The 9,119-nt window shown below is 39.1% G+C and overlaps 1 protein-coding gene across 1 annotated transcript in view; it reads left to right on the top strand.

Annotated features, from left to right (window-relative positions):
• Positions 1–5,163: 5,163 nt before the first annotated feature.
• Positions 5,164–9,119, top strand: part of cd82b (CD82 molecule b) — a 67,337-nt gene continuing 63,381 nt past the window's right edge. The window contains exon 1 of the mRNA XM_061970301.2: positions 5,164–5,272. The gene's annotated coding sequence lies outside the window, so the exon portion shown is untranslated. The remainder of the gene's footprint in view (positions 5,273–9,119) is intronic.

Below are 9,119 nucleotides of genomic sequence, written 5' to 3'. Positions count from 1 at the left end.
AATCCAGTTTTATTTTCCTATCGTAGAGCCGACCCGCCTGATCAGTTTCTCCAGTCTGGAGTTGTCCTTCTTAGATGTACTGCTCCCCCCAGCACACTATCATGTAGAACAGAACACTGGCAACCACAGACTGGTAGTACATCCACAAGAGTTTTTTGCAAATGTTGAAGGAGCGCAGCCTCCTCGGGAAGTACAGCCTGCTCTGTCCTTTCCTGAACAAGTGGTCCGTGTTAACAGTCCAGTCCAGCTTATTGTCCACCCACACGCCGAGGTACTTGAATGAGTCCACGGTCTCTACCTCGACTCCCTCGATCACAATAGGTTGTGACTTTGGACTCGACCTCCCAAAGTCAATGACCAGCTCCTTGGTCTTTGACGGATTGAGCTGCAAGAGGTTCCTGTGGTACCAGACACAGGAACCTCTTGCAGCTCAATCCGTCAATGACCAGCTCCTTGGTCTTTGACGGGTTGAGCTGCAAGAGGTTCCTGTGGCACCAGACACAGGAACCTCTTGCAGCTCAATCCGATACGTCCAAGGAAACCGAGGTGTCCGATTCCTGCCGAGACACTGCGAAAGCTTGTCCGTCCCGGCGCTCAGCGCCAGCTCCGCAGCCCTGTCTCTTCATCCGCATCTCCTCCAATCTCTCCAAACGGACTCTGGTGTGGCAGAGACCCAGCAGCTGGTCTCCATGACCAAAAGGCTCTCGGGAGGCGGATCCAGAAGTTCACAAAAAAAGCACCGCAGAAGTCACGAAAGTGCCACCCCTTTCACACAGTTCCAAAGGGTCCCCAACCAAAAGGAAAAAAAACATTCTCGCCCAACACTACGGGTTTTGACTCCATAACGATGATCCGGATCAGCCACGAGATGTAATCACTCCTCAGACATTTCCTGAAAGTTTCATAAAAATCCACCCATAACTTTTTTGAGTTAAGTTGCAAACTAAGACTAAAAAATTACAAACCAATGGCAAAGATTTCCTAACCTCCTGGGGCAGGTTATCAATTCTCTCCTTGCAATTGTCCCTCCTCACGTATTCCTCCTGGTGAGAAACCTTCAAAGACTTTGATCCGCCCCAAAATACTTAATTGTGTGATTACGGACTTCAAAAGTCCTTTTGTGAGTGTCACTTTCTCACTTGGACAATAGCCAGCAACAAATGTGAGCCCGTGAAATCCTTTCATCAAAACTTTGACCTTGTTCTGACATGTTTACACCAAGAGTTGTTATGTAACGTAAGCTTTTGTTATGTGTGTTTGTCTGAACCTGCATGTTAGAACATGACCTTACCTTACGTTCCCAGGACTTAAACAGGCTTCGTTTTATGTGTCAGGAGGGAAAGATGGAATTGTTTGGCACAATTGGGGGCAAAAAAGCTCCAAAGTGTGCCGACTCACAGCATACTTGCCTTTAATTTTGTAGAAAAACACACATGACTCGAAACCAAACAGTGGAACCTTGTTGTACGAACTTAATTATGTGGTTTGTAAATCGAAAAGTTTGTAAAGTGAGGCGGAGTTCCCCGTGAGAAACGATGTAAATATGAATAATGGTTTGTAGACTTCAAACACAATATGAATACAAAGTAGTGATGGCTGGACTTTCTATTTAAAAGCAAACACACACACACAGAAGCCACTATGGTGCCCTCACAAACGATCCGGAATCCTTAACGTTAACATCCATTTTGCTACAATAATAAAGGTTTGAAAAAGTAAAATCCCCCAGACCAAAGAGAGAGAAAGACAGGGGCTGTTATACACTATATTGCCAAAAGTATTTGGCCACCTGCCTTTACTCACATATGAACTTGAAGTGCCATCCCATGGAATTATCCAAAATGTTTTGGTATCCTGGAGCGTTCAAAGTTCCTTTCACTGGAACTAAGGGGCCAAGCCCAACTCCTGAAAAACAACCCCACACCACAATTCCTCCTCCACCAAAATTCACACTCGGCACAATGCAGTCCGAAATGTAGCGTTCTCCTGGCAACCTCCAAACCCAGACTGGTCCATCAGATTGCCAGATGGAAAAGCGTGATTCATCAGTCCAGAGAAGGCGTCTCCACTGCTCTAGACTCCAATGGCGACGTGCTTTACACCACTGCATCCCACGCTTTGCATTGGACTTGGTGATGTATGGCTTAGATGCAGCTGCTCGGCCATGGAAACCCATTCCATGAAGCTCTCTGCGTACTGTACGTGGGCTAATTGGAAGGTCACATGAAGTTTGGAGCTCTGTAGCAACTGACTGTGCAGAAAGTCTTTGCACTATGCGCTTCAGCATCCGCTGACCCCTCTCTGTCAGTTTACGTTGTCTACCACTTGGTGGCTGAGTTGCTGTTGTTCCCAAACTCTTCACTTTTCTTATAATAAAGTTGACTTTGGAATATTTAGGAGCAAGGAATTTTCACGACTGGATTTGTTGCACAGGTATAATACATATACAGGTAAAAGCCAGTAAATTAGAATATTTTGAAAAACTTGATTTATTTCAGTAATTGCATTCAAAAGGTGTAACTTGTACATTATATTTATTCATTGCACACAGACTGATGCATTCAAATGTTTATTTCATTTAATTTTGATGATTTGAAGTGGCAACAAATGAAAATCTAAAATTCCGTGTGTCACAAAATTAGAATATTACTTGAGGCTAATACAAAAAAGGGATTTTTAGAAATGTTGGCCAACTGAAAAGTATGAAAATGAAAAATATGAGCATGTGCAATACTCAATACTTGGTTGGAGCTCCTTTTGCCTCAATTACTGCGTTAATGCGGCGTGGCATGGAGTCGATGAGTTTCTGGCACTGCTCAGGTGTTATGAGAGCCCAGGTTGCTCTGATAGTGGCCTTCAACTCTTCTGCGTTTTTGGGTCTGGCATTCTGCATCTTCCTTTTCACAATACCCCACAGATTTTCTATGGGGCTAAGGTCAGGGGAGTTGGCGGGCCAATTTAGAACAGAAATACCATGGTCCGTAAACCAGGCACGGGTAGATTTTGCGCTGTGTGCAGGCGCCAAGTCCTGTTGGAACTTGAAATCTCCATCTCCATAGAGCAGGTCAGCAGCAGGAAGCATGAAGTGCTCTAAAACTTGCTGGTAGACGGCTGTGTTGACCCTGGATCTCAGGAAACAGAGTGGACCGACACCAGCAGATGACATGGCACCCCAAACCATCACCCAACCATGCACATTTTGCATTTCCTTTGGAAATCGAGGTCCCAGAGTCTGGAGGAAGACAGGAGAGGCACAGGATCCACGTTGCCTGAAGTCTAGTGTAAAGTTTCCACCATCAGTGATGGTTTGGGGTGCCATGTCATCTGCTGGTGTCGGTCCACTCTGTTTCCTGAGATCCAGGGTCAACGCAGCCATCTACCAGCAAGTTTTAGAGCACTTCATGCTTCCTGCTGCTGACCTGCTCTATGGAGATGGAGATTTCAAGTTCCAACAGGACTTGGCGCCTGCACACAGCGCAAAATCTACCTGTGCCTGGTTTACGGACCATGGTATTTCTGTTCTAAATTGGCCCGCCAACTCCCCTGACCTTAGCCCCATAGAAAATCTGTGGGGTATTGTGAAAAGGAAGATGCAGAATGCCAGACCCAAAAACGCAGAAGAGTTGAAGGCCACTATCAGAGCAACCTGGGCTCTCATAACACCTGAGCAGTGCCAGAAACTCATCGACTCCATGCCACGCCGCATTAACGCAGTAATTGAGGCAAAAGGAGCTCCAACCAAGTATTGAGTATTGCACATGCTCATATTTTTCATTTTCATACTTTTCAGTTGGCCAACATTTCTAAAAATCCCTTTTTTGTATTAGCCTTAAGTAATATTCTAATTTTGTGACACACGGAATTTTGGATTTTCATTTGTTGTCACTTCAAATCATCAAAATTAAATGAAATAAACATTTGAATGCATCAGTCTGTGTGCAATGAATAAATATAATGTACAAGTTACACCTTTTGAATGCAATTACTGAAATAAATCAAGTTTTTCAAAATATTCTAATTTACTGGCTTTTACCTGTATATGTATATATATATATATATGTATATGTATATATATATATATATGTATGTATATATATATATATATGTATATATATATATATATATTTGTATGTGTGTATATATATATATATATTTGTATGTGTATATATATATATATATATATATATATATATATATATATATATATATATATATATATATATATTTGTATGTGTGTATATGTGTACATATGTGTGTATGTATATATGTAAATATATATGTAAATATATATGTATATATATATATATAAAGCCTTTGATACATAAATACACACATATACAAATGAAGCTACGATGGTGTGGTGAGATATTGTAGTATTGTTGTATATTATTAATGTTAGGCTGCTTATGCTTCAACTCTGTCAGGAAACTTACAAAAATAAATGTCTACTGTACACGTCAGTTTTTCATATTCAATTTGATCATTTGAGCTTGAGTTGGTTGCTCTATACATTGAAAATATCCTGCTGTAATATTGAACTTGGTAAAAATAGTTGTATCGATTATTTTCTGCCCCCCCTACGTGACGTCAGAGGGGAATTAATTGATTGTACAGTATTATTGTTTTGAAAAATATAAATGGAAGTGCATATGTATTTATATCCAATGTCGTACACTTATTTACACACATGAATAAAACCTTTAACAAGAAAAGTGTCTTGATTTTTATACAAAAAACAAACAAACCAGTAAGTGGACAGGAATGGGTTAAATGTGCCAAGTCAGCCCAAAAGGAGGTGGGAACGATTCATGGGGATTTCGTTTCTGCTAAGAGACTCGTTTGTTTCCAGCCCTCAATTGCAGCTTGTCTTATTGTTGATGTTGTCGTTGCTGACTCATCGCCAAAATTCACGTGAAAATACAAAATATACTTCTATAAAATATATGGCTACATATGGAACATTTAGTCACAGATAATAAATGATCAAATCCAAAAAATAAAGACAATTGTCACATAGACAACGAGGTCCAATATGACTGGGTATTATTTGTAAGTTTCGTGCGGCTTTAAGGGAACAAAAGACGAGGAAAAAAATGGCGACTCGTGAACCAGAAGACCCGGTTTTAAAAGTCGCATCGTTTACCAACGACCCATCAGTTGCATGAACTTTTCTCGGGACACACACACACACACACACTTGAGTAGTCCACGCAACACACTGAAGACTGTCGTGTTTTCCTCGTTCTCGTTTCCATCGTGGAAAGAAAACAAAGTAAGTGTACATATTGTTATTGTTCCCTGTCTTCTTTTGAAAGTTGCGTGTTCGTGTGTACTTTGAATGTTCGCCCTGCTTGGCGCCTGAACTCAACTTTCCTGTTTGATCTACTTTCAACCCAACAGTCGTGTTAATTATATTCACCTTTGTGTCTTACTCAAGTTGAATACATTTTTTGTTGTTGTTGTTGAAAACAAGGACTTTACAAGGAAGTTCTGATGCTAATGTTCACCGAATGAAAGCTTTTTTGATGTATCTGTTGGCAGTTATGGATCAGGCGATATGGCCCGAAAACTGTATCACGATATCAGTTGTTTTGAACTCGGTCGATATCGACCATTATTGATGTGTTTTTGTGACCTTCAGAAAATATGGAAAATGAAAAAAAAACCATTAAACTTTCACGATATTATTTTTTAATATAACCTTCCTCTGGTTATAATCCCCTCAGCGAAGGTATAAAGGAAACCGTGGAAAAGTAATTTATATAAACTAAATTCTCAAAAAATCACACAAAAAATGAACAACCTCTTTAAAGTAGGTGCAAAAGTAAAGAATACGTAAGAAATGTTGTAAAGCAGGGGTGTCAAACTCATTTTAGATGGGGGGGCCACATGGAGAAAAATCTACTCCCAAGTGGACTGGTAAAATCACGGCAGGATAACTTAAAAATAAAGACAACTTCAGATTGTTTTCTTTGTTTAAAAATAGAACAAGCACATTCTGAAATTGTAGAAATCATAACGTTGTTGTTTATTTACAATTGCATACATACTATTGCATAGTATATATTCTTTTTGTCGTTATTTGTATTTTCTGAATTAATAATGTGATAATGTTCATCAGTCAACTCATTGGTGTTTATTTCCAATCTATCAATATAAAAAAAGTATATAAAAATCAAATTACAGTGTTATTTATGTAGTTTGATCATTTTCCTCGACTGGTGTACTAACATGTCGTTATTTGTATTTTCTGAATTAATGATGTGATAATGTTCATCAGTCAACTCATTGGTGTTTATTTCCAATCTATCAATATAAAAAAAGTATATAAAAATCAAATTACAGTATGTTATTTATGTAGTTTGATCATTTTCCTCGACTGGTGTACTAACATCATGTGTTTTATTTTGTACATCATCTACAAAGATACAAATAATTGCTATTGCGACATCCAGTGGACACATTTAGAACAGCTATTTTCTTTCATTCAAAAATTTCAGGTTTATTTTTAAACTTAGCAAACTCATCCCGCGGGCCGGATAAAACCTGTTCGCAGGACTGAGCCGGCCCTCGGGCCGTATGTTTGACACCTCTGCTGTAAAGTGTGACAAAATAGTGTAAAATGTGAGCAACTTGAGAAGAGTAATTTTTGCAGGTTTTTCTCTGCCAGGAAGTGATGTGCAGCATTTAATTTGGTCTGTTATTCTTATTTAATTATGTAACTTAAGTTATGTTATGCAGTAATTATTTAAATATTATCGGAACAAATTATTATTTTAAAGTGGCACATTTGTTATATATTTAGTTATTGTACACACTAAAAAAATGTTGGGTTTAAAAAAATAACCCAATTTTAACCCAACTGCTGGTTCAGAAAAGGACTAACCCCTTATTTGAGTTATTTTAACTCAACATTTTAGGTTAATTTTTTTCAACCCAAATTTTGCGTTGAATTGTTTAACCAAAAAGTTGAGTTATGATAACTTAATGTTGGGTTATTCCCAACCAAACTATTGGGTTGAATTATTCAACCCAAACGTTGAGTTATGCTAACTCAATATTGGGTGATTATAAATAACGTTAATGAGATAATACTTAATAAAAATCCCTTCAAGAAAAAAGTTAGGTTTTAATTTAAAAAAAAAAGCTTTCTACCCAAAAATGCGTTACTCGTTAAAAAACAACCCAAAAATGGTTCATCATTTTAAAAAACCCAGAAATTGAGGTAAAATAATACCCTTATAACCCCTTAAATGGATTGCTCTTCATAAAAATAACTCCAAAATTTAACCCAACGCTAGCAACTCATAAATTGGGTTATCAAAAAAATCCAGCATGTTTTAGTGTGTATTGATACTGTCTTGCACTTTAGTTTTTGCCTGTTGTTTCCCGTGTATCCAAATAGGGGACGGATGAAGGACTATTGTCCGTTTGGGGGAAAAAACAAAAACGAAACAAAAAATACCATACTGTCGAATTGACTCTTCCTGTTTTATTGGCAATTTATTTGCTCTCTCTGCAGCCCTCCCATTGCTCACTGATCTCTTCCTGTTTTCCTAGGTCACAGACCGCGACCAAAGTATATAATGTATATATATATATATATATATATATATATATATATATATATACACAGTATATATTATCTCTTTTTTGATCAAATGCATTTTTTATTGCTATCGATTACATGTATCGCACTGTATATTGATATCGTCTAATTGGCCCAGCTCTACTAAATCATTATTTTTAAAGTTTTTATTGAAAGACTGTGCTCAAAAAAATCAGTTCGAACAGAAAATGACACTATTGAGTCAACTTTCAGAATTCAACATAATGGGGGAACTGATACAGTGCGTGTATAAACAATGCTTTGTCTACATATGGACAAAAGAGTAATAGAATCAGTGTATTGTACAGTAAAGTGTACGGTACAATGAATCTATTATTGCTCAACCCTTGGTGCTCACAAAAGTACACACGCACACTGGAATCTACAGTGTCACCATTACAGAATTACTATTTAATGCTGTTTGTTTTTTTAATTTAGATAATTGGTAACATTAACAAAAACATATGACCAGAACACCACCAGCGAGCTTATGTTACCATGGGTCAGGGGTGCCTATTACGTCTATCACGAGCTACCGATCGATGGCGGAGGGTGTATCAGTCCATCGCCAATCAGGCATTAAAAAAATAGACCTAAAAAATAGGTACTTTGGTCACTTGATTGACATTCACGGCACCTTGTGAGATCTGGGGCCGTATTTATCAAGCGTCTTAGAGTGCCATTTTACACTTAAAGGGGAACATTATCACCAGACCTATGTAAGCGTCAATATATACCTTGATGTTGCAGAAAAAAGACCATATATTTTTTTAACCGATTTCCGAACTCTAAATGGGTGAATTTTGGCGAATTAAACGCCTTTCTAATATTCGCTCTCGGAGCGATGACGTCACAACGTGACGTCACATCGGGAAGCAATCCGCCATTTTCTCAAACACCGAGTCAAATCAGTTCTGTTATTTTCCATTTTTTCGACTGTTTTCCGTACCTTGGAGACATCATGCCTCGTCGGTGTGTTGTCGGAGGGTGTAACAACACGAACAGGGACGGATTCAAGTTGCACCAGTGGCCCAAAGATGCGAAAGTGGCAAGAAATTGGACGTTTGTTCCGCACACTTTACCGACGAAAGCTATGCTACGACAGAGATGGCAAGAATGTGTGGATATCCTGCGACACTCAAAGCAGATGCATTTCCAACGATAAAGTCAAAGAAATCTGCCGCCAGACCCCCATTGAATCTGCCGGAGTGTGTGAGCAATTCAGGGACAAAGGACCTCGGTAGCACGGCAAGCAATGGCGGCAGTTTGTTCCCGCAGACGAGCGAGCTAAACCCTCTGGATGTCTTGGCTCACACCGTCCCTTATGCCAGCGAAGATGATCAAGAGATGAATATCGACCCTAGCTTCCCTGGCCTGCTGACATCAACTCCAAAACTGGACAGATCAGCTTTCAGGAAAAGAGCGCGGATGATGGTATGTCTACTAAGGCTGAAACGACGCGTCGACGTAGTCGACGTCATCGGTTACGTAAATATGTCGACGCCGTTTT

Source organism: Nerophis lumbriciformis, linkage group LG10 (assembly GCF_033978685.3).
Source record: "Nerophis lumbriciformis linkage group LG10, RoL_Nlum_v2.1, whole genome shotgun sequence".
NCBI lineage: Eukaryota > Metazoa > Chordata > Actinopteri > Syngnathiformes > Syngnathidae > Nerophis > Nerophis lumbriciformis.
This window is presented reverse-complemented; position numbering and strand designations above follow the sequence as displayed.